The sequence below is a fragment of the Sciurus carolinensis genome, unplaced genomic scaffold (genome assembly GCF_902686445.1).
Source record: "Sciurus carolinensis unplaced genomic scaffold, mSciCar1.2, whole genome shotgun sequence".
NCBI lineage: Eukaryota > Metazoa > Chordata > Mammalia > Rodentia > Sciuridae > Sciurus > Sciurus carolinensis.
In genome coordinates, this window is record NW_025920149.1 from 1,179,932 (window position 1) to 1,207,536 (window position 27,605).

Consider the following 27,605-nt stretch of genomic DNA (forward strand, 5'->3'; position numbering starts at 1 on the left):
GATGTTTGGAGGCCTTAAAATTGAATCTCTCTTCTGCTCCAAACTTTCTATTTTACTTGATTTTACTAAGCAGAGGTCAAAAGTAATAGCTGTGTTCTTCACCAAACACAGCCAGGTTTCCAGATTTTGTTTTCAGTTGCAACAGATAATGCAATGTTCACGTAGATGGGATTTAAACACGTTGAATATACATATTCATGAAAAACAATTTGAAAATCATAACTTGGTAATGCTATCAGTTTTGTGGTGTTACATATAAGCTATGGTGACTGCTTATATCTAAATGGCTACAAGTAAAGAGCAAAGGAGCCGTATCAGTCACAGGTCCATTCAGGTGGGGAATGACTGTGTAAGTGTTGCTGCCACACCCAGTCATGGTGCTATGCCAACCGAAACTTTGTGAATTTGATAGACTTCCTTCTCTTGAACTTCCTAGTCTTGGCAAGCCATCATCACTATCATATCGTCTTGGAATGTCAAAAAAGTAAGCTCTGGAACTATAACTGTGACTGTTTATCATGCTGGCAGGTGCCTTATCTCAAAGATTATCCCAGCCATAATTAAAAGAACTTTCTAATGTATCCTGAGATATAGTGATCCCCACCAAATTATAACAAGCTCTGGACGAGTAGAGAAGAATGACTACAGAACCTACGACGACAGTCTGGCACAGAGACATACCGTTTGATTGAGGTAGACATTTGCTGATGACATTTTTGTAATTTTGCATATGTAACTTATTCTGCCAGGTAGAGGTTGAGGAGAGAGAGCATGGAGAACTGGAGACAGGAGGGGAAGCAGTAGAGCAGCCAGTGGGGGAAGAAGTGCAGGTAAGCGGGTGGCCGGAGCAGGGGCAGGAGCTGAGCGAGAAGGCAGTGGAGAAGAGGGTGGTCTTGTGCCTTGCCCACAGGAGGCAGAGGAAGAGGCAGAGGCTCTGGTAACTCAGCCGCCACTAGTGGTAGAGGAGCAGCCGCCACAGCTGCAGGTAGGCAAAGGCCAAGAGCGTGACTTAGAGCAGGGCATGCAGGACGCTCAGCACCAGCTGAATGGAGCCCAGCACCCCGGTGCCAGAGGCAGTAGCGATGGCGCCTCCTCTGCTGCCCGCACCGGGGTGTAGAGGGTTTGCGGCCGACAGTGGGGGCGACAGTGGCCGCTGGACCAGGCACTGACACCCTCATGAGGGGGATGGGGGATGAGAGAGGGAGCGCAGGAAGAAAGGGGTCAGATCCCGGGCCACAGTCGAGGGGGAGAAGGATTGCCCTCTTACCCCCCACCCACACCAGCCTCCAACCCCTGGAAGCGCCTTGACAGGACCTGGAGCCTCTCCAGAGCAGCTGCCGCTCCCGGACCCAGCCTTCTCTTCTCCGCCCCCTTCGCCCCCACGGGTCTAGGCTCCTCCTGCTGCCACTCCGCTCCATAGCTGCAAAAAACAACTCTCTGCTCTAGATAGACCTTTTAAGCTAAGGTTGCAATGAGTGTCTTTACATTTTATTGTCTCCTCAAAGTTATATCTATGTTTAGCTACTACTTTAGAAAGACTACTCATTTAAAATAAGGTTCACAGTTTTAAGAGAAAAAATAACAGTGAACAGTGATTGTTGAGGGCTGTCTTGGACAAGATGGTGCCTGGCAGTGAGCCAAAGGGCACTGGATACCAAAATAAGGAAGTACCCAAAAAGGTTGCTTGCCTACTAGTTCCTTGGAGACTTATGATGTGTTGACTGCCAGGCTCTAGGATTGGCTATCTAATATCATGCCGTGCGTGGACAGCTCGTGATTCACATAGTGCTATGCTGACATTCCTCTGTATGCTCCCCTGTGTGAGAGAAAGCTTTGCTATAATTGACTGATAAGCTAGGAGCCTGGGGGAGGAGAGAGGGAGAGGGTAGAAGAGGGGAGATAGTAGCAGAACAAAGGAGGCAGAAAAACAGGGAGGACGCAATAAATCTGGTCAACTAAAGATTGGTGGTGTCTCCTTTCTCTACACCGGTTCCGCTGGATGGAACAAGTGGTGGCCCGCAGGAGGAGCTTCTTCCTCCCTCTGTGTCCTCCCACGTAAGTAACTTAAGGTAAGCTACAGGAAAACTAAGTAACTTTAGGTAAGCTATAGGAAAACTGTAGGATAAGTCCGATAAAGGGAGGCCACATAACCCCGGTGAAGGGAGTCTACATGACCCCAGTAAAGGGAGGCCAAATAAACCTGGTAACGGGCGTCTGCATAACCCCGGTAAAGGGAGGCCACATAACCCCGGTGAAGGGAGTCTGCATAACCCCAGTAAAGGGAGGCCAAATAACCCTGGTAACGGGCGTCTGCATAACCCCAGTAAAGGGAGGCCACATAACCCCGGTGAAGGGAGTCTACATGACCCCAGTAAAGGGAGGCCAAATAACCCTGGTAAAGGGCATCTGCATAACCCTGGTAAAGGGAGGCCACATAACCCCAGTGAAGGGAGTCTACATGACCCCAGTAAAGGGAGGCCACATAACCCCAGTGAAGGGAATCTGCATAGCCCCGGTAAAGGGAGGTCTCGTAACTCTAGGATGGGGTCCCAAGTGTCTAAAAATCAAATGATAGGAATCATACAAGATGTACTTAAGGCTAATGGAACTGCCATAAAACAATCTACTGTAACAGCATATGTAACTACACTGGCCAAGTTTAGTCCTTGGTTTTTGGAAGATGGAGTCCTAAATATTCCACAATGGGAACATGATAAAGAGGATCTTATTAAAGCAGAAAAGCAATCCCCATTACCTAGAGGTACTTTTCCCTTGTGGCAGCTCATTAAGGAATGTCTAACATCTAAAAAAGGTAAAAAAATAACTTTAGTAAAAAAAGGAAGTATGTGTTTGGAAGAGATAAAGAAACAACTAAGTGTAACTTCTCATAAAGAGGAAGAAGAGGAGGAGGGGCTTACTGGGGAGGAATTAGAAAGAACATCAAGGACATGGTCACCCCCATCAGTTATATCAGGAAGGAATACCAATCCCTTCCTGGAGGCAGCCACTCCCCCTATATCCCCCAAAGTACCCTTGGGAGGAGTTCTCATGCTATAAATCAGATGGATTTTTTACCATGGGGAGAAGAAACCCCCCTTAAGGAAACCTCAGCAGTCCCACAATTCTTCCCTGTACTAGAGAACCAAAATAGACAAAGATTCCACCAACCTCTGGATTTCAAAACAGTAAAAAATTTTAAGGAGGCAGTGGCTACATATGGCCACAGGCCCCATTTACAATTAGTATGTTGGAATCAGTAGCAGGGCTGAATCTAGTGCTGGAAGATTGGAAAAGGTTAAGTAAAGCTGTGCTATTAGGGGGGCAGTACCTAGTGTGGAAAACTGCATGGCAGGAAGTCTCATTAGAAATGGCATGATGTAATGCTGCCACAGGCTTTCCCCAAAGAAATGTAGAAATGCTAAAAGGAGAAGGAAACTATGAAGGTATTCAACAGCAGATTATTTACAATCCTGGGGTGTATGCACAAATTGCTGCTGCTGCCACTAAAGCCTGGAAGTTAATTCAAGTGTCAGGAGATTTACAGGGGCAGTTGTCTAAGATGATTCAGGGGACTAATGAACCATTTGCAGATTTTGTTGATAGACTAATCCAAACAGCTGCTAGAGTATTTGGGGATTCAGAACAAGCTATGCCCTTAATAAAACAATTAGCTTATGAGCAAGCAAATAGATGGTGTAAAGAAGCTATAAGACCATGGAAAAGTAAAGATTTAAGTACATATATAAAGGTCTGCAGGGATATCAATGATGCAGTCATTACAGGACAAGTAATATCTGCTACTCTTCATGGGCCAAATCAGGGGCAATCAAGAGCTAAAGGAATAATATGCTTTAAGTGTGAGCAAGAAGGACACTTCAGAAGAGACTGCCCTGAAGGACCCCCAGGGTTAAAGCCCAGGTGTTCCCCTAAGACTAGAGAACAGCAAGGGACAAATCAACCTGCCCCAGGTCTATGTCCCGGGTGCCGGAAATGAAGGCACTGGGTGAGATTTTGTACATCAAGATTTGACATAGAGAGAAATCCTCTTCCTACCCAGTCAAAAAATGGTCAGGGGGGCCCAACCTGGGGCCCTCAAATATACGGGGCCTTTCAGAATCCCATAGTCTAGATCCCCACTCACAATCCTTTCCGACTATCTCCTCCTTGTCCTGAGGAACATCAGGGAGTGGGAGATTGGACCTCTGTGCCTCCACCCGACTTGTTCTAACCCCAGAGATGGGAGTACAAGTGGTCTCCATGGGCATACATGGACCACTCCCTGAGGGCACAATAGGATTATTGTTGGGGTGGAGTTCCACAATTCTGTCAGGATTACAAGTATTTCCAGGAGTCATTGATTCTGATTAAACTGGGGAAATAAAGATTATGTTATCCTCCCCTCAAGGGGTATCTGTTGTTTCTCCAGGAGACAAAATAGCCCAAATATTGATATTGCCTGGCCATCATGGGACTTTTACCAGTTCACAAAGGACTGGAGGAGACAACGGGTTTGGATCAGCAGGATCGGGTGTCTTTTGGGCACAATCAACAAAAAATAGACTCATGCTTAAATTGAAAGTTAATGGTACTCCCATAGAGGGTCTAATAGACACAGGTGCTGACATCTCTATTATAAGGCAGAAGGACTGGAACTAATCATGGCCTGTTACAGCATCCAGTACTACCATACAGGGACTTGGATTTGCCCAAACCTCATTACAAAGTTCAGCTGTGTTATATTGGGAGGACCCTGATGGGAAAAGGGGGACATTCCAATCTTATGTATTAGCTCACCTGCCTGTCACTCTTTGGGGAAGAGACATTTTAACACAGATGGATGTTCTCACTTCTTCCTCAGTTGAACAAAATATTTCCTGTCTAAACCCAACGGTTTTACCAGTCATGGTGGGACAAGGTTATATCCCTGGAAAAGGACTAGACAAGAATCTACAAGGTATGACCTGCCCCATTCAAGCCGAAGGACAAACAGGGACTAAGGGGCTGGGTTTTCTGGAGGGACCACTGAACCATTAAAGATAACATGGAAATCCAATAATCCTATCTGGGTCCTCCAGTGGCCCCTTTCTAAAGAAAAAATAGAGGCAGCCCAGGAAATAGTTAATCAACAATTGAAGGAAAATCATATCATTTCTTCCACTTCCCCTTGGAATACACCCATTTTTGTCATAAAAAAGAAGTCTGGGAAATGGCGACTCTTGCAAGATCTGAGAGTCATAAATTCCAGTATGCAGATCATGGGCCCAGAGTAACTGGGTCTCCCCTAGTTAACTGCTGTTCCAAAACATTGTCATATCATTCTTTATAGACAAAAAAGATTGTTTCTTTTCCGTTCCTGTGCATCCCGAGGATGGCCCTTGATTTGCCTTTTCCATTCTCTCTTTGAACAATGAAGGGTCTAATACTAGATACCAATGGGTGGTCCTTCCCCAGGGAATGGCAAATAGTCCCACTATGTGTCAAATATATGTTGGTCAGGCTATATCACAGATTAGACAAAATTGTAAAGGACTTTATTGTCTCCATTATATGGATGATATTCTTTTGGCTCATAAGGAACAGAAGACCTTATTAGGGGTATTTGATGATATTATCAAAACCCTAGAAAAATGGGGATTACATGTGGCCCCAGAAAAGGTGCAAACCCACAGCCCTATTACCTTTCTAGGACATCAAATATTAGATAACTGTGTTAGGCCACAAAAAATTCAATTAGCCACAGGAAAGCTTAAGACTCTAAATGATTTCCAAAAATTATTAGGTGATATAAATTGGATAAGGCCAAATTCGGGAATCACCACTGGTCAACTTAAGCCTCTGTTTGATATTCTCCAAGGAGATTCAGACCCTACATCCCCCAGAAATTTAACTCCTGAAGGTAGAAAAGCCCTGAGGTTAGTAGAACAAGCTTTAAAAAATGCTCATAGTGATAGAGTTGATCTATCTTTGCCTTTTAATCTCATAGTATTAGATTCTGAATATACTCCTACAGGTCTATTGTGACAAACTGACTCCTAATATAGATCCATTTGCCAGTGTCCCTCAAAAATGTTGTTTCCCCGTATCCTGTGATGGTAGCAAATTTTGTTACATTAGGACTTAAGACAGCCATTCGAGTTTTTGGAGTTCATCCTCAGACAGTTATTGTGCCATAAATGGCAAAACAGATTGAAATACCAGTTAACAATAATGAAGATTGGGCAATTTATTGTTCCACCACAGCCACATTTGATAATCACTTGCCAAGTTCACCTATTGTCAGCTTCTTCAAAAGACATCCTGTTATTTTCCCTCAGGTTGTTAAGTCTCAACCTATTCCAGCAGCAAATACAATCTTTACAGATGGCCTCTCCTCCAGCACAGCTACAGTAGTTTCTGATAAAGTACAGACTATTATTACTTCTCATAACTCTGCTCAAAAAACTGAACTGGAAGCATTTATAACTGCCTTACAAACATTTCCTGAGAAACCTTTAAATATTTATACTGACAGTCTCTATATTGCCTAGCTTGTGCCATGGCTTGAGACAACTGGACCCATTACAAGAATGCTTTTATCAAGTACAAACTCTTCTGTGGGCTCGCAAAGAACCTTTATATAGAAGTCATATCAGAGCACATTCAGGCTTACCGGGGCCTTTAGCTCAAGGAAATTCTACTGCAGACTCAGCTACTCGAGATCCTCATGTGTTTAATATTGTAGAAGAAGCAATTAATTTCCATAAAGATTTTCATGTCAAGGCTGCTACTCTCAAAATAAAATATAACATTACAAAATAACAAGCCAGAAATATAGTAAAACAGTGTCCTGCCTGTGTGCCTCATTTATCTCTTCCTCATTTTGGAGTCAATCCTAGAGACTCCTTCCAAATCATCTATGGCAGATGGATGTCATCCATATCCCTGAATTTGGTACTTTAAGATTTGTACATGTAACTGTAGATACCTACTCAGGATATATATTTGCTACCGCCCATACAGGGGAAAAGACAAAAGATGTAATCAGTCATTGCCTTCAAGCCTTTGCTACTATGGGAAGGCCAAAATAATTTAAAACAGATAATGAACCTGCATATACTTCTTCTTCATTTCAACAGTTTTGCTCAAAGTTTAATATCTATCATTCTACAGGATTGTCCTACAATCCACAAGGACAAGCTATCATGGAAAGGGCTAAACAAACATTTGAAAATCTGCTTAACTAAACAAAAAGGGGGAATAGGGGCATTAACCCCTCCCAAGAACAGACTTAACCTTGCTTTATTCACCCTCAATTTTTTAACTTTGGATGCTCTGGGCTGTACTGCGGCTGATAGACATTTTAGTGAAAAGTCTGGTGGCCATCCACAAGCAATGTGGAAAGACATCTTGACTAGGTCCTGAAAAGGACCTGACCCAATATTAATTTGGGGGAGAGGATCTGTTTGTGTTTTTCCTCAGGACCAACAACAACCTATCTGTGTCTTGGGAGCTTGGTAAGAACTATCCATAAGAAAGAAAATGGCACCGAAACACAAAATGATGATGGTGGTGGTAAGCCTGCTGTTGTTAGCTCTTCTTAAAACTTTTGGGGATATATCACTCATGGCACACAAATTTTCCCTCAATTATTTCCTAGTAGAGAACTTCAAGGTATTCCTTACCTACCAGCTGGTTCCACTGTAAAACCACTTATTACTAGTCTAAACTTCAAGTTAAGAGGAAGTCTTTGCTTCCTCTGGTTAGCCACCTCAGAAACTGCCATAATACAGGGAGGCAACCTCTCTCTCACTCATTAAAGGTACAGTCTAAAGCAAACCTATATAAAGGGAAGTAATACACCTGTTTATAGTTATACAGGGTGCGAGGCCAATTACTCTTCCTTTCATCAGGTTTTCCCCCCTACTCCCATATGTGTCACGTCTCTGTTTGTGTTCATTCTGTCTAAGAGTTCTAAGTTTGATAATAACATTACTAATAACAATGATAAGGATACTGAGGTCCTTAACTGTGTTATGTGTTAAGAGTGTTATATGTCTACTTGTTGGGATGCCTCACTATTTCCTCTGGCTGTGATTGCCAGGATTCCAAAATTCATTCCAGTCCCAGTGACCTTAATTCATAGTGAGTGGAATTTCCTACCCATAAAAGCAAAAAGAGATTTTGGTGTTTTAGCCATTATAGCCATTGCTGTTGCTGCGGTGGCTGCTGTGGCTGCTGCCACTGCTGCTGGACTTGCCCTAGGAACTGCTATTCCTACTCCTCATGTGCTCAACAACCTGTCACAAGCCACTGCCGAAGCATTGACAGCCCAGGAAAACATCAATGTGCATCTCGCCATGGGAATCCTGGTTCTAAACCAAAGAGTGGACTTACTGCAAGAATAAGTGGACATGTTGACTCTTACTGCACAGACAGAGTGTATAGTGCATGCCCAAGCACTATGCATTACACTGATACCCTATTCTAATATTACTGCTGCTGCCAATCTGTCCAAATGGCTTGGTAGCATGCTTAATGGGACATGGACTAAAGAGTTTATTAATTTGACCCTATTGAAAAATTCTATATTTGTGGTAAATAGTACTCAGGTCAAGGTCCCGGGTATGCCAGAAGCCATTAGTTTCTTACAGTCAGTGTTACAATTTGGTAAACAATGGATGGGAAGTTTTGCTATGATGGGATTTTTGTTCTTTCTGTTATTATTGCTGCTCAGATATCTGTTGTCTCTATGGAGTCATCAAAGATGGCAAACTTTAGTGGTATGGCAAGCCCTTATGGCCATGGACCAAGGCTCTGATCTTCAGATTTGGCTCTCCCAATTACAGGACTGGTAGTCAATGATGGGTAAGCACAGGATGGACTTTATACCAACCTAAGACAGGGATCAAAGCATGCCAACAGCTCTTTGACTCCCAATGACCTGTAAGGATAAAGTCTGACTCTGGCCCCTAAGACAGACACAGTTGCTGTCCTTTTATTTTTATAACAAAAAGGGGGAGCCTGTTGAGGGCCCTCTTGGACAAGATGGCACCTGGCAGTGAGCCAAAGGGCACTGGATACCAAAATAAGGAAGTACCCAAAAATGTTGCTTGTCTACTAGTTTCTTGGAGACTTATGACATGTTGACACCAGACTCTAGGATTGGCTATCTAATATCATGCTGCACGTGGACAGCTCATGATTCATATAGTGCTATGCTGACATTCCTCTGTATTCTCTCCTGTGTGAGAGAAAGCTTTGCTATAATTGACTGATAATCTAGGAGCCTGGGGGAGGAGAGTGGGAGAAGATAGAAGAAGGGAGATAGTAGCAGAACAAAGGAGGCAGAAAAACAGGGAGGATGCAATAAATCTGGTCAACTAAAGATTGGTGGTCTCTCCTTTCTCCGCACCAGTTCCGCTGGACAGAACAAGTGATAAGGTGTCAAATGGGACATCTTTTGAGACTATAAATAAATATAAGAACAATGTAGGCCATTAAATATTTTTGCTCTCTAACTTTTTTAAGATTTCACAAGTGACTCTGATAGACATGCTATTCTTTTGTGTATTTTCCTGACATTCTTAATGTGTACTACAAAGATAAACTACTTCATAGATTTCTCTTGCATTGTCTGTAAGGAGTAACTATTAGTACCTTCAAAGATCTGCAACACCAAGATATCAGTAGTCATTTAGTGAAAGTGAGACAGTTTTCTAATATTCCTAATGCAATATTCAGCTTCAGACTCTCCTTTACAAAAGTTGCTATTATCTGTTAATCAATAAATACAGCCCTTCTGCTCGGTTTTAGTTATAAATGCCTTAGGAATGAAAATATTTTAAATTCTTTTGTTTCAAAATACAATGAGTTCTGAAACACAACATAGTTTTAAATAATTTTTGTCTCTATTTTAAGCCCCTTGTTTGGCATTTGGCCCTTCTTATATTCTTCCCTAATGTCACTGTAGAGTCAGCTCATTTTATTAGCGTTAAACAAAAGTTATGGAAGGCCATTGTTTTGGACTGAGCTCCTGGATCAGACCAAGTTAAAATGGAGCCAATCATGTTAAATGCTAAATCATCAGATTGAAGCATCAAGGAAGCAGATAAATACCAAACAGACAAATTATTCCTAGAAAAAAGTAATTCCAATTTGTCCATAACAGTGTAATAAGGAAATCTCCTATGGTTTAAATTTTACAAAATGGCATTCTGAAACAACTTGTTAAACAATCAAATAGGATCTTTGTTTTCATGTCTTCCTTTTATTTACCTTACAAACTTACTATTCTACCATTACCTGTTGAGAGGTTTTGTTCTATTGGGTAGAATTGTTAACTATCCTGATTCATGAAATGTACATAAAAGTCAACTAGAAATTTAACTAAATTTGCTTACTACTGTCTTTTGACTGAATAAGTTTTGGTGTATTTTTATTGGGGTACAGTGTTTGAAAATCAAGATTCGCATGATAAGTGTACTCATGGATATTAAGAGTTTATTTTTTTCTGGGCACTAACTGTCAAAAAAACTAGGAAATATGTGTATGATCAATAACCCATATAGATATAATCATTTTATATCTATCCACATTTAGATAACCACATGTTTCATACTTTTATGTGTGAATTTATAAGGCATTGGGTACTCAGGTTAAACTTCATGCTGTGAGGATATTTTCTGGATGAAGTGAGCATCCAGTGGATTCAGGAAAGTAGACTTCTTTCCCTAGTATTGTTGGAATTATCCAATCCAAAGAGGGCCTGAAAAGAGTAAACAAATAAGGGTGAAATTATTCTCCTCATTCCCTTCTTTGACACCTTCTTCCTTCTTCCTTCTTCCTTCTTTCTCCTCCTTCCTCCCTCCTTTCTTTTCCTGTTTTACTTCTTAAACTGGATACTTCAAATCATTGTCTCTTGCTTTAGAAATGCACATTGGATTCCCAGTGATACACATTTAAATAATAAGAATGAGTTGTGCTAGAGTATTTCATGAGTTACCAGCTTCCAGAAAATTTGGATGATCATGGTACTTCTTAGACCTCATAATTACATGAGCAAATTATCATGGTAAATTTATACAGGTGATAGATACATAGATACATTTTTATTGAAATATATATATATATATCATATTTGTGTATGTACACACATATTTATGTATTAGCAAGCATTCTGTCACTATGACCATATATTTGGTTAAAATAATTTAAAGGAATGCTTTATGTATTTTGTTTCTCAGTTTCAGAGGTTTCAAATCATGGTCTCTTGGCCTCATTATTTGGGCCTATGGCAAGGCCATAGGCCAAATTATGGTGGAGAGCATTTGGTACAGCAAAGAAGCTCCCTCATGGCAATCAGGGAGAGAGAGATAGGGAGAGACAGAGATATAGATAGAGATAGAATGTGGGGGGAGTACTGACATTGAGAGGAAAGGAGCTGGGCAGAAGAAATAGGCTTCAAAATCTCACCTTCCAGAACTTTGCCCACCAACTAGGCCCCAACTAGGCCCCAACTCAAAGTTTCCACCTTTTTTCAATAGCCCTTAAATTATGCTTACTTCAATAGTTGAATCCACTGATAAGTAAGAGTCCTCATGAAGCATTCTCTTTCCAAATGCCCCTCCTGTTCTGAACACTGCTGCCTTGAGAAATAAGCCTTGAACACATGAGATTTGGGGGAATACCTAAGAATTAAAGGATAACAAAATGACACACACATGCACACATGCACACACACTGATTCTTCTTAAGAGTCACAGCCTGTTTCTCCTATATTTCATAGGTCAGGAGCACCTCTTCCACCCTGCCATTTGGGACACTTATATCATGTACCAGTTTCAAACCTCAGGAAGGAACTCTATTCTAGAATTGTGAATCGTAGGACTTTGCTTCATCCCCACTGACTGCCATGTGTTTATGCTCAATTTGCATCCTATTAATATTTTGGTCTTTCTCTGAACACTTCTATGACTTTAAGGAGTCCATCTTGAAGGGTGACATGGAAAGTTGTGTTTATAACAACTTCTTGTTTGGAGGTTCATGTCTGTTTCATATTCAAATATGTCACTCCATCCATTAGTAATTTTTATCCTGTTTATAGTAGCCTATTTTTCAGCATTCTCTTTAGAAAGCACCTTTGGTTTTTATTACAGGGTGAAAAGAGCTATTGAATATTGTTTGCTTAATAAAGAAACTCAAATACCTAACTGGCTCAACTGATGTAAACACAGTTTTGCCAATTAATAGAAATAAATTTGCCAAGGAATACTCCTTTCATTATATTTTATATTCTGGTATCTATAATTTTGCTTTTCTATGTATACCACTTATAAAGTGGGATTGTGTTGTATATTATTTAGTCAACTTAACTGTATCATTCAGTAACTTTCAGCCACTAGCAGTTTTACTGGGGATCCTATGAGATTCTGGTTTTAAGATATTTTTTCATTTACCTATCTGTGATAGAAGAAGAAATTAATATTTTATAAACTAGCTTACATGTCCAAAATATTGTGTTTCTGTACATGTATACATTCCTGTCATCACAAACACAAATTTCTACAAAATCAGTCAAGTTGATAAAATTGGTGAAGAATGTTCACTGCAGACTATGACACTTAAAGCCAGGTCCTCCTCTATCATTTTTTAGGCTTAGGTCTCACAAACTTTGAGGCCTCCAGACTGTATGTTCAAACATTTTTAACTTGTAGCCAGGCACAGTGCCCCATGCCTATTATCCTGTTGAAATACTTGCTAGATGTTCCATCACACTATTCAAATAAAAATATAAATTAATGGTGGATATACCAAATTATATTTATTCTGAAAGGAAAATCTTTGTTTCATAATTATTTTATTTTGTTTCCTATAATTCTATACTTCAAGACAAATATGCATCTAGGAAGTTCATTTCTATTATTGGATATTTTCTCTGAATTTTTTCCTTCTGGGCTTGTGGTATATTATTTCATCGAGTATTTTTCAATGGAATGTTACCAATATATTTCTGAGGAAAACAGAAATAACAAAAACTAGATTTTTTTTTAAGAGCTGAAGGGTAGAATTGACATATGGTAATCTGCGCTTACATGAAATGCAGAACTTCACACAATGCCACATTACACCTGAAAAAACATTATCCCAGTCCAGGTAATGGATATATTTCTCACTCTAAGAAGACTTTACTTGGACAATTTTGAAGTCTTTTTTTCTGCTTCTTACCCACCATTCTATTACATCTCCTGGGAATAACTGTCTCACTAGATCAGTCTACCCTAACACTACTGATCAGAAAATCAGTGATAATTACCTGTTTTCAAAACTAAGTACATCTACTCTGTCAGGACACTCTATGACTAGAGACACCATCTACAGAGGACAACACTGTGGGAACAGACTAGGGGCAGGTTTTGGTGGGCCAGGGTTCCATCTACAGCATGACATCAGGACATTTACTCCACATGATGGTCCATTGTTTCACTGTGTCTAAAGCTTAATCTCACTTTAGAGGCAGTACTGATTATACTTTAGAGGATGTAGATAAATACATTTTCTACTGAATAGTTACCATTTCAGAGGGTCTGGCAACAGATCCTTCTGGAAAAGACCCAAGGAAACTTAAATATTGCTTTTGTAACTTTGCTGTACACTGACAAATGGGTAATATGAATGAAAGTTGTAAGTTATATTTGGGCATATTTAATTTTACTATGTGTCCATTTATTTAAATTTTAAAATGGTGCTCAGTTTTCATTTAACCACAAAGGGATTAAAGACTATTTTTCTTTGATATCTCTGAAAACAAGTCAAATGAAAATAAAGGAAGCATGATATGATGAAATAATATAAATAATGAGAAAGTAAAATAAATTTAAGAAATAATAATATGAGCAATAATGCAATAATGTAGTGGTAATTGATTATATTTAATTTAATTGAAACATAAACCTCAAATGGAGAGATAAGGTGATAAGTCATTACTACCAAAATTCTAACGCTATCAAAATTGGAATGCCTTGGAACTTCTAATGAGAAGGTATAGATAATGTTTACAGTTAATTTATTGTATATGACAAAAGTAATATCAAAAGTACATTGTGTCCCATGAATGCATACAATTGCTATTTGTCAACAATTTTTTTTAGAGAAGAAACAAGAATTCCAGATTTCCTCTCCTATCTCAAAATGAGGCACAGTTCGCAACTGTATTCTAGCAAATAACCTTCCATTTATTATCAGGGAAGAGTTAGTACAAAATCAATAAATAAATAAAATGTAAAAACTGAACACATCAAATATTTTAAATGTATAGAACCACTCCCTAGTAGGAACTGAGCATACTGTAAGCTTTAGTTGACTCTCTGGGGAGAATTTCTTCCTTGGTTAAAATATTATAACATACATGTACTGATGCCGTGAATGTCCATGTACCCCTGCACAGTTACTCATTTAGATGTTTCAGAACACTTGAGAAAAATCTTTAAATTTTTCCAACAGGGGAAACAAATGTCACACACAAAGTTTCTGGAATCACAAGTATTTTCTTATTTTCAAAAGCAAGATTAGAATTTTGACAATATTGGAAAAGTTTGAAGGAAGTGACATTGCATGTAAGCCTAGTCACATGAAAGTTTCTAATCACATATAAATGTATGTTCATCCATAAGTGACTTCAAAATTATACATTCAGTTGTTATTTGTATATGGTTAATGGATATGTTTAGTAAAATGTAGGAATAAACTAAGATAGGAAAATCATAAAATAAGGGAAATGTACGAATCATTAAGATAATCTAAATATTGGCTAAATGACATACAAAGACCATACTTAGTCTTTGCCTACATTAGAACTCATTAAATAGGAACTGTGGTAGAAAAATGCAAACATAAAGGAAAGAAGACCATAAAACTGAAATGAAAAAAAAAAAGTGTTAACTAAAGCATGCACCTTGAGTATACTACAAAAAGTCCTACACTGGGAAAATTTTGGAAATAGAGTTGTAACACATAATTTGGTCATAAAGGAAGGTGGAAATACATAGGGGACATCAAGGAAGTTGGCATGATGCTATAATAAAAGTAACTGAACATAAAAAATAAAAATGGAATATTTCTTATTTGAATAGTATAAAATAAGCTTAATATAAACATATGTTTAATTTAAATGTGATACTTTATTATTAGTAAATATGAGAATAGGGGACACTTACAGGTGTTTGATTATGGGTTCCTCCAATGTTGAGCCAGGATGGAGAGCTGAATCATAATATAAATCTAACTAATAATTGAAATGAATGACTATTGAACAAAATTAATAAAGAAAGAAGCACAAGTATTCACATGTTATTTATAAACAGAGGTATGTAAAGAAGAAATTACTGCAGCAAATGAAACTGAGTATTTTTTGCAAGTATTAGAACTGAAAGTTATAGAGGATGAAACTATTGTTTTATATTAATATTTTGCAGCATTTGGGGGGGCAATTCCTGGTGATTGAACTCAGGGGCATGGGACCTCTGAGCCACAACCCAAGCCTTATTTTATTTAGAGACAGAGTCTCACTGAGTTGCTATCACCTGGCTTTTACCAAGACTGACTTTGAACTCTCCTGATCCTCCTGGTTCAGCTTCCTGAGTGGCTAGGATTGCAGGCAGTGTGCCATCAGGTGCTGGCTTGCATTTTTAACCTGGATGAATGTAATTTGGATAGAATTGACCTGTTAGGAAGATGAAGCAATTATGCATATTCACTATCAGACTTAAAAACATCCATATCTCTACATATAAGCTTCTTTTTATGTTTAGACATTATACTTCTCAAGATGACTAGTAAAAGAAAAATTACCTTGTATTGTTGTTTTTATTCATTTCTTTAATGAAAATAGAGACAAATTAATGTATCAATTGTAATTTGATTTAATGTGAACTATCTGTTCCCATTCTTCATATTTCCTGTTGGGTTATTGTTCTCAAAAGAGTTATGGTGGTTCCTTAAATATTAAATAATATCATCATTTCATCATATACTTTTTTTTTCCAAAAACAAACTTGAATTCATTATTTTACAAGAACATCATGTAAGTCAAGATAAAGAGAATAATCAAGTTGTTTCCCGGACTAGATGGTTACTTATTAATTCCCTTTCATTATTAAACCTCATTAAGCAGTCACTGCATTTATGAGGTAATTCAACTGAATGCTTGACATCTAGATAAATTTTAAACCTTTGTCCTGTTGGATATTCCCAATATTGACATAAGTAAATCACTGCAAATAAATGTGAATTTAAATGCTTGCAATATTCCAGCATACGAGGAGCTGCTCACTTGCAGTCAGAGATGCCGCTTTTTTTTTCCCTGGTTCGGAGCCTTTCTGGATGCTTTAGGCTGCCGGATGTCTGATCTCCGGATAACTGAGGCGTTTCTGTACATGGATTTTCTGAGAATGTCTGAATGTATCCAGATCTCATTTGCTGTTTGTAGAATTGGCACTTACTCATGTTTTAGAGCACTTTGCTGCAAGGGACCACCACCTGCACGACCAGAATATGACCTGGTTTGCACAGACCTCACCAGTTCCGGCAAGACCAGTCTGTTGTCAAAACTCTGCAGTGAATGTCCAGAGAATGTCATGTCAAACACAGGTTTTAGTATAAAAGCAGTGCCATTCCAGAATGCCATCTTGAATGGGAAAGAAATTGGAGGGGCGGACAATATCCAGAAATACTGGAGCCCTTACTTCCAAGGATCTCAAGGGGTAATATTTGTATTAGACGGTGCTTCTTCAGAGGATGATTTAGGAACTGCTAGAAATGAACTGCACTCAGCTCTTCAGCACCCACAGTTATGCACTTTACCCTTTTTAATATTGGCCAATCATCAAGACAAGGCAGCGGCTCACTCAGTACAAGAGATCAAAAGATATTTTGAGGTCTGGGGAGATAGTTTAATTGGTAGAATGCTTGCCTTGCAAGTACAAGGCCCTGGGTTCAATCCCCAGCACCGCAAAATAAAAACAACAACAACAAATACTCACATGTGGAAAATGCTGGATTCTGCAGTCCTGCTCCTGGATGACATGGATGCCTGAAAGACAGCTTCTCTCAGCTGATAGATTTGTTTTAGAAGAAAAGGACCATGGAGCTATGAGAATGTGAAACCTGGCACAGAAATTGGGTTCCAGAAGGCCTTGAACCTCCCATGTTAGTGTCTCATTTTAATTCTATTTTGGTATCAAGACTATCATGACTTCAGCCTCTGTTTTCCTTTAGTTATTCCGACTCTTCTCTCAAAGTGAATATTATGTAAGTCAGGTGAATTATCATTGGCATTAACGGTCAAGTACACACTACTGAGAAATAATTCATTCTCTGTTTACCACTAATTATCTCTGTTTACCACTAATTACCACATGTCTCCTGCTCTTGTTCTAAGCATCTCTTCTATACTTTTTGCTAAAATGGATGAAATCCATGGCTCATGGAAAATTTGTGCTAAAATGGATGAAATTCCTGGCTCATGGAAATCAAATCCCTTATGAAGAACTCAACAGTACGTTGACTAATTTTCCCTGGGTTTGGGAGTGGAGGATTGTGTGCCCAGGACTCCACAATAATATGTATGTCATTTTCAAGATCTTGGGGATTTTGGTTTGTTTAAATTTTTTAAATCTGATTTTTATTCTTTAATTTTTTTTCATATTGACCTTATAGTCTATGAGTGAAAAAATGAGCACCAAAAACTTCAGTTATTCCTCCTATGAAAGAATATCCTGCACAGCAAAATTGTTTGAAGAACTTAAAGACCAGATGCATAATGTTTCCTTGATTACATCTGAGGTCTCACTCCTTTCCCTCTTTTAAAAGCAAAGACAATGTTTGAGATTTTTTGGTGGGCATTACAGAAAACGGAGGCACAATGCATGCATCACTGATTGCATTTGGTCAAGTCCTCAAATATGTTTTTAGTGAAACAATCAGTCTCCAAAAAGTCAAGCTGTGATGTAATATAGGTATCTTTTTCTAAAAACCAGAAGTGTTTGATTGAAATAGAGAAAATAATTTTTAAAATAATAAAAATTTTAAAACAGCCAAACAATGTATAATTTATACTGGTTAGTGTTTAAGCTGGCAAGAATTTGAAAAAGATATCAAAGACAGAATCATCCATATATTTAATCATTATATGCTAATGTAGTTTAATGGAGTCTGGTAAAGCCTCCATCTATCGTTCCAATTTTAGTATATGTGCTGCTGAAGCAAGCACAAGCCTCTATCTAGTAGTTAAAAGGTCTGTCAGTATTTCTATTATAAACCTCTATTTTCAGGGGGTTCAGTGTGCCCTTGAAATGTGCTGGGGCTACAGCAAATAAATAATTTGAGGGCCTAGATTCAGTCTTTGGAACTGATTTTTTTTCCACTTAATTTAAATGATAAAATTGCCTAGAGCTAAGTATACAGTTTTAGTAAGGTTTAGCACCTTTGACCTTTTCTAAATCAGGAATAATCTATGGATATTGAGGTTCATAGATGAGATCTTCTTTGGCACATTTTGTAGACTTTTGACCACTGATTAAAATACTAAGTGGACAAGTGATAGAAAACTGCTCCTACACCTGAGCAATAAAAACATGTTTGTAATTTTTAGGCAGCATAGACTGATACCCAAATACCACAGACTCACACTGTCTCACAAGGTAACAGAAAACCTCATGATTCTCCAGATGATACAGTTCAGACCCTTCATATCATTCAAATGCAGTTTTTGCAATTTAATCCTGGAAATGGATTTTACTGAAATCATTATCTTTGAACCACCCAACACTTCTTTAAGGTTTTTTTTGTTTTGTTTTGTTTTGCTTTGTTTTTTTTTGGCATGGATCAGAAAAGATCCAGAGTAATTTGTATACAATTGTGTATACAGTATTCTGGAATATTTTTAGCTCTGTGTAATAATCTGTGAGTAGCTCAGAATTTATATTCCAATAACCAGTTACACAATTCCTGTTTTTATTTTGTCCAATTGTGCTCATCTTCTATGAAAAAAATAAATGATTATTAGGCCTTGTTTTCCCTGCAAGTTCATTAAATGTAAAATGTCCTCTCTTTAAGATACTGTGACTGAGTGCTCCTAAGCTAACTGTTAAATGACTTCCCATCATCTGTGTGTGTTCACGTGCATGACAGTGATGGGCCTCGCCACAGACCCATGACTGTCTGCAGCATCTTAGCCATCAGAATGAAAACATTATCAATCAGTACCCAACAACAGCTGTTTTTGAGAAGTTTCTGTCTGACACCTAATGTTTTACAACTGTCAATAAGGATCTTTCTTTGTCCAGCAGGTTGGAGCTGGCAGTCTTGCTGCTTCAGTGTGGCATCCTGCCCTTGTAACCCTAGAATTTGCCATGTTTTGGAAATCCACCTGGGGGGAGGGGTGCACCGGGGTGGGTTGGAATGAGTGGGTTGGGGTTCCATGTTCTATCCCTACTTTCCTGTAACATGCCACAGATCTCTTAATTTGCATATTTAAATATTATGTAGGAAAAACAGTCTGTTAGGTATTTCTTCATTTAGCTTCTTGTTATATTTATGGAAGTTATTGGTTTGTGTACCTTCTTAGTGAAAGCAGTTGCCTTTTTATAATGGCAATTAATTCATATAAATCTTTGTATCTACTGAAGTTTACAGTGTTGGTTACTAATTAACTGCCATATTGCCCTTTCTATTAAAAAAACACTCTATCTATTCTTAGAGGTTAACAGATTTATGTGGACATTTGCCAGGCAAGAACTTGTATTGTCTGTGATTTATATATGATTTTCACTCTATTCAAATGAAAATAAACACTGAGTATAACTGAAAGACAAAATATTCCAGTGCACTTGAAAAACTCTTCCCAAAGTCATCAGAAGCATGAGGAAATATTTTATTATGTTCAATAGCAACATACCTGTTAATCATTTGTATGACATTCACTCCAAACACCACAGATGTGACACATAAAGAAATTCTTCCATTTGTTAGAGGTAATTTTGCTTAAGAGACTATATTGTCCAGGTTCTCCATTGTCCATTGTTATGCTTACTGCCTAATTCTATTAATTTGCATGCATGCTCATTTGCCACATGGCTATGCAAGCCTTTTGGATTTTTTGTTCTATGCTCATGGAACTTACAAAAGTACTGTTCATCATAGCCTTGCTCCTGAAAATGTAGGTAGAGTTCACTGCTTGAAGAGAACTGCACATCACACTGCTCACACCAACAGATAATGGCTGAAGTAGGTGTCTGCAATGTGCTGATTGAGTTTCTTAAAAATTACTGCACTGTATTTGGAGTATTTACAAATAGAGAGAGCCCCTTCATGTAGTTTGGCATGTTTGATTAGAAGCATGTTAGTAAAGAAGCTTTCCTTGCACACTTGACACTCATTTGAATCTGTGTGTTTAGGCTTCAAGGACCATATACTGTTTTAAATCAGAAAAATACTGACTATTGAATTCAAAAAGTTTACAATTATGGAGGCCACTGCTAGTATCTCTCAGTAAAAGTCTTTTCTGCTAAGCAGTCCCATTCAAAGCTTTGCTTTTGTCACAAATTTTACAGTTTAGCTGGTGACTTTCATCAGTTTGGTCATGGAGGCTCCTAGAGGAATTGGGTTTTGTCTGTATGTCATAATCCTCAGAAATCACAAGCAATGGGGACATCTATGGTTGTGTGAACTTCTATTGAACTCTCCTCTTAAGTTTGCTGAATGATTGATTACAGAGAGTGACATTCTTCACAGATTTCTACACCAGCAGATTTTCTGCAGAAAGGGCAGTGTGGTCTATAATTCTATGCACAGGGGTGGGAACAAGATTGTTTTAAGTTCTGTTTCTGGCATTGATTCCATCTGTAAATTTTGGCATTTCCTTTGAGGTCTCAGTATCAGAGGCATCTTTGTTTTCAAAATATTTTAAGTCTGACTGTCTCATAGAACAGACACTGTTAACAATGTTCAGAAAAAAACTATCATTTAATCCTTCTGCCTTTCTGCTACTTCCTGTGGAATCTGATTAATGAGAAGGGTATAAAGTTTCCCTTTTCCTTTTTTAGGATACTCATTCAATTTGGAATAATTCTTAATTGTGCAGAGAGAAAAAAATGAATTTCAAAGTTTACAAAGATGCATTAAAAAAAAAGCCTCAATTTTACTGATGAAGAAACACTCAGTGAAAGTAAAGTCAACTAAGAAATAGCAAAACCAGAGCTATCACTACATGTCTTCTGATTCCTGGGCACTGAATAACCTAATATGGGGTATGTGGGTACATACATCTTCATGACTAAGGACTGTCAACATCAAGTTATATCTTCTTTCCAGTTCTTACTCTAACAGCAATTGTAAGGAGGGAAAGATAGTCACTGTTATACAGGGACCCCTGCTAGCCTGTGCCCTGCTGAGGACACAGGGCTGCAGGTGATGCTGCTGAGGCCCTGGTGCTCCCAGGCTCTGCTGCACTGGCCCTTTCCCTCCTGCATGCCCCAAATCCAGTCCCACAGGTCCAAGGTCCAGGCCGAGGTGCCACACTCACTCTCTGGCTTGGCACCTGCACTCATTTTGTCCTATTTATACATAATTTTGCAGAAATTCAGTTTCCCTAACATGTCAGATGTAATGCATTTAATATATTCTATTTGTGGCTAATAATCCATCCTAAAACTTTCACTATTTTACTTCATGTTCTTTAAGATTGACCCAAATGCAGATTTCAATTTGGGGAATGACAGTATTCTATTAAAGTATCTATTGACAGAGTGAGAGAGAGAGTAAGAGAATAAATGGGCATAAAATATGGCATTAAAATAAATAATCAGACTTTTATTTTGAGCATAATTTTTCAAAAGTACATTAAGAAAATAAAACTGTCTATTAAAAACATCACCTTGTACAATGTTAAATATTTTGCAAATAATTTGCATTCTAAATATTAGAACATAAATTTTATACATTGAGACATATCTTCAGTTACCTTTATATTCTCCAATTGGTAAAACACATTCCGTATTCCTGTCAATGATTTAAATTTGTGAGCACACTCATAATACACTAGGAAATATAAAATTGTTCAAATGTGTATCAGAGTAACCATTATAATATCACCTACAGAGTGACCATCACCTTATATTTTCAAGGTTATCATCTGAAGATAAAATTACTGTGACACACAAATTAGATAAGAGAGTAGGAATTGCAGGCAACATGCTGTGAAGGAGATATGTTGTTTTTAAGTTCAACAGAATCAACTAGAGGTCTGTTGCACTAGGGGCAGCTGACATCCCCATACCCCCCAGCCCCAATGTCACAGTGACAACATTCAGGAACTGTCATAATTAATCCTTAACTGATCCTGATTTCTGGAATGACACATAGCAGTAGACAGTGCTGGATGAAACTTTTGTTTACCTATAACTTTAATCACCTGGGGAAACCCTATGAAGTATCTTTAAAAGACATTTTATTAACCTTTAGCACTATCTCATTTCAATGATTGCCATATGCAATCTAATATGGCGCCATGTGGCAAAATACTCCTGACTTAGATTACTGGTCTTTATCAACTGTCAGAGGACAGATGACATTAATGTCCTTTATGTTTCACATCTGCCATAATGTTTTATTTGACAATATATTGAACAAATAATGTAAACAACATACTGTTGTGTCGGGGTACCCGGGACCCCTAGCCCCAGGCTAAGCAGGATGGTGGCTGGCAGTTTGCCAACATATGGTCCATGGCACATACTTATGACGCGATAAGCAGGAGTCGTGCTGACACCACATGAGGAAGTACTTAACTACTGGCTCCTGTTTCTTGTGTGCAGCGCGTGATCTGCTCGTGCCCCATACACTTACACATTAGGATCATGCATGTAGCTCGTGCCTTGTCTCTATAGCTTTCTGATTGGCTGCCTTACTATATATATTCTTTGTGTGCTCCCCTGAGTGGGAACAATAGAACAATATAGAATCTTGGAAAGCTCCATGTTGTCGGGGAGTTCTTTCCTGCAGGCAGGGGAATCCCCGATAAGTGGCACCGAAACCCGGGACACGGATAAGGGTGAGTGACGTGGGAGGCAGCCTCAAAGTTCGCGGTACGCGACTATTTGGACTAGCAAAAGGCAGCCCGGAGACAGAGCCAAGCGAAACACGGCTGGGAGTGGACTAAGCGGAAAGCGGTCCACCTTAAAAGTATTAAAGTGAAAGTAGCATGCGAAAGGCAGCTACACCCTGGACTAAGCGAAAAGCGGTCGACCTTAAAAGTATTAAAGTGAAAGTAGCACGCGAAAGGCAGCTACACCCTGGACTAAGCGAAAAGCGGTCCACATTGGAGACATTAAACTGAAAGTGGTGCGCGAAAGGCGGCCATCAATCAACCCGGACCAAGCGGAAGGCGGTTCAGTGAACTGAAACTGGTATACAAAAAGTGATTGCAGTAAATTAATCATGGGTTCTGATGTGTCTAGAATTCACATGGAAGGACAATTAAAGGCTTTATTAAAGGCTAATGGAGCACCTTTAAAGGTTTCCTCAGCTAGGAAGTTTTTAAAAACTGTAGAAGACAAAGCCCCTTGGTTTTTAGATGAGGGATTGTTGGATCAAGAGAAACTATCACAAGAGACAGAAAAAGGCCCCCCTCCTGATCCCTTCCATGCAGCTCCATGGCCACCTAGGGAGGGAACACCTGTGTCCTTGAAGCAGTCCTCCCCCTAGGCAGAGATCTCAGCAGCTCCATTTCTCAAAAGTAGTAAGAAATAATGTTTTGTGATTTTCTGCATTCAAACCTAACCTGATTTCTCAACCAGGAAGAAAAAGGGTTAAAAAGTCCTGGGTGATCCTCCCTCCCCCCTGCCTGGCCTTGCTGAAGCCTGCATTGGAATGTAAACTGCAGAAGTCTCAGCGGGAAAGGGGGGTAACCTAAAGATAAGAAAAAAAAAAAGGTGTCCGTTTTAAACTTCTGGGTTGCTACACAGAACTAACTCATTTTCCAGGATTCTTGTTTTGTTTTGTTTTTCTTTAATGCTGATTTTTGAGCTCATAATTTTGATCCTGCATACCTAGGTTAATGATGTTTTTTTCTTTTTGATCAGTTCTATTTTTTATTCAACTAAAGTTTTTGAACATCTGTTACATTGCAATGGAGATTCACCTATAAAGTTACAAGGCCTTTGATTTTGTGTTATGTGTATGTTGTGCTGTCTAATGTCATGTTTTGTCTGTATCAAAACTGAGCACTCCTAAAATTAAAATTTAAAAATGGATCCAAATACTTTTATTCAAGTGATTTAAAAAGGTTCAATTTAAATTGAGTAAACTAATAAAAGTGAAATGTCTTTAAAAATAACTTGCAAGTCTCTAGGTGGTCAAACTAATGGAATGTTGATGTTAAACAATGTCTAATATCAATTGTTTCTAGGACTTTTCTTCAACAGGAAAGAGACAGCAAATACTGTTCAGGACAGTTGTCTAATATCTTGACTAAAAACAAGGTTACTAAGAGTTATGTCTTAACAAGTACAATTCTATATACAAAGGGTTCTAAAGGTTTCAGCTGTGTTTCAGTTAGAGTACTATAAACAACAAAGTATTTTATCTTGTTAAAATGGTGTAATTTATCTAAATTCAGAAATTTCATAAGAGTTGTTTCAGAATGTGAACAAAAGGGGGTCAACACATAAAAAAGAAAAAAATAAAAGGTTCTAAAAATACAACTATATTTAGTGAAGAAGAAAATCTTTCTGGATAAGAAAGTGTTATATAATGAAATACATGAGGGTCTAAGTACATGCTAAAAAAGTCTGTGTGTAAGTGAAGGGCAAGTTTCAACAAGTCTGTGTGTAACTAAGTTGGTTGTATGTATGTGAAACAGCTAAAGCTATTTAAGGTTTTTCCTAAGGTGAAGTACTAATGTTCTGATATAAGCCAAAGTTTAATCTATATGGTAAAATGACATGGTAAAATAACAAGGATTTCTTAGAAACACTAATTTACTCTTAACTTTGTGTCTATTAAATTTTATTCTTTAAAACAATTAGTCTTAAAAATTGGGGTTTATACAATTATGGTTAAACAACTGTTAAGAGTATTATACTATGTTACAGAGTCTAAATTTTTCTTTAAAAACTAAATTTAGTAAGATTAAAGTGTCAAGGTAATTGTGAAATGGTCACTCCTTGTATATTAAATGTATTCATATTTTCCAAGTATACAAGTTTTAAAGCAGGGTATTTATCAAGCTGCTATTCTCCAAACTTCTCTCTCAATGTTGAAATGCTTCTAGGTTCTCACGAGCAGTCTTAATGCCTATTCCTACCTTCCTACCAGTCCCAGTCTCTGTTACAGACACAGAACTACCAGTGCTATTATCAAGAAGCAAAAGAGATTTTGGCATCACAACAGCTGTGATCACTGCCATTGCAGCCTCTGCAGCAGCAGCCACAACCGCAGCAGCCACGTTGACAACTACAATACAGACAACAACTACAGTTAATCATTTGGCAGAAAACACTGCCACTGCCTTACAGACTCAAGAGACCTTAAACCAACATTTAAGAACAGACATCCTCCTAGTAAATCAAAGAGTGGACTTATTACAAGAACAAGTGGACTTGTTACAAGAACTTATGGGTCTGGGATGTGTTCTTTCTTTAAGAGCAGTTTGTGTTGCCCCTATCACTTTTTATAATGATAGCCATGCAGCTATGTTGTCTAGAAATCTTCTCACTATCTTACTTGTACTTGGTCATATGGGTTTGACAATTTAACCTCTCAACTAAGAGCTGAAATTATGAGAGTCAATACCACCAGGGTAAATGTGGCACCTGTATCTGAAATGGTCAAATGGTTCTCTACTACTCTAGGTTTTGTAAAACAATGGGCAGGCCTTGCCTCCCTAGGACTAATATTTTAGGTGTTTTATATCTCATTCGCTTAATTTATCAATTACGAGCCACCCAACAGAGAGATCGAATCATCCTTCAACAAGTCATGACAGCCTTAGAGGCCGGCAGTTCCCCTCAAGTATGGCTGACTATGCTAGACCGGTAGTCAAAGACGGGTAATGTAGGAGGTGGCCGTATACCAACCTAAGACAGAAGCTGTAGCATGATCTACAGTCTTTGATGACAGGTAAGGATACGGGCTGACCCCTCAACCTAAGACAGGCACGGTCCCAAGCCACTTATAAAAATAATAAAAAAGGGGGAGCTGTTGGGGTACCCGGGACCCCTAGCCCCAGGCTAAGCAGGATGGTGGCTGGCAGTTTGCCAACATATGGTCCATGGCACATACTTATGACGCGATAAGCAGGAGTCGTGCTGACACCACATGAGGAAGTACTTAACTACTGGCTCCTGTTTCTCGTGTGCAGCGCGTGATCTGCTCATGCCCCATACACTTACACATTAGGATCATGCATGTAGCTCGTGCCTTGTCTGTATAGCTTTCTGATTGGCTGCCTTACTATATATATTCTTTGTGTGCTCCCCTGAGCGGGAACAATAGAACAATAAAGAATCTTGGAAAGCTCCATGTTGTCGGGGAGTTCTTTCCTGCGGGCAGGGGAATCCCCGATACTGTTGCCTCACTATCAGTAATACTTTAAAAACTGAAGCAGAGAGGCTATTTTATAAAGTTTCAAAGTGCAATTTGGAATTTAAAACTTTACTGACAGTTCTGTCATATTCTCCATCACTTTAGCACATTACAGATTGTACTAAATGTTAATTTTCCTAAATGTAATTATTTCTTATATTGACTTTAGATGGCAATGAAATCATTTTTATGACTAGATAATTTTGGTGATCATAGGAAGAAAATATGGGATTTACTTACATATATAAGACATTTAGTTAGAACATTTAAATAGTAGGCTACATGGAGGATAAATTAAATGAAGTAATTACAAATATGATTGTATACTTTGGTCTCTGGTATTGAAAAAGAAATCTCAGGTCCAATTATCTTAAGCATATTTCCCTGGCATCTTTGGTGGCATTATCCTTGATGATAGGAGAGAGAGAATTTTATAAAGCAAATGAATTTTGCTGTGAGCTTATTTCCTCAACTTGAAAGTCAGGAAAAAAACAGGATGGAAATTAGGCAGTGTCTACAGAGAATTGAGAAAGCTATTAGATGTCAACCTCCATAAACACTGAATCAAAATCTAATTAATGTGAGCCTAAACAATCCTGAAATCAATATGGTTAAATGGTGTCTGCTCTCTTAGATAATGCTGGAGGATGTTATCCAATTGATTTTCTTAAATGAATATACATTTATTTAATATGTATGTGTATGTAAATATTTATTACCATACATTAATATGTTATTCAACGTATATTTATTGGGATTCGGACTTGGGTTAGGTCCAATGCAGTGTCATGGGGATATAAAATCTAGTATCATTCACACAACTCATTTTCAAGAATTAAAAAAAAAAAAGTAGAGGGGAAAACCAGATAATGGAAGCAACAATTCTAGTACATCAGCGTGAGCAGAATTAGAGAGGTAATTTTTTAAACAAATACAGCATCCACATGGAAGAAATTGCAAGAAATATGAAAAATAGGAAAAGTAATGTT

The 27,605-nt window shown here is 38.4% G+C and overlaps 3 pseudogenes; 1 reads left to right on the forward strand and 2 right to left on the reverse strand.

Annotated features, from left to right (window-relative positions):
- Nucleotides 1-235: 235 nt before the first annotated feature.
- LOC124974457 (uncharacterized) lies at nt 236-1,418 on the reverse strand (annotated as a pseudogene).
- Nucleotides 1,419-16,080: 14,662 nt separating this feature from the next.
- LOC124974458 (zinc finger protein 639-like) lies at nt 16,081-21,581 on the reverse strand (annotated as a pseudogene).
- Nucleotides 16,410-17,136, forward strand: LOC124974446 (ADP-ribosylation factor-like protein 15; annotated as a pseudogene).
- Nucleotides 21,582-27,605: the final 6,024 nt, after the last annotated feature.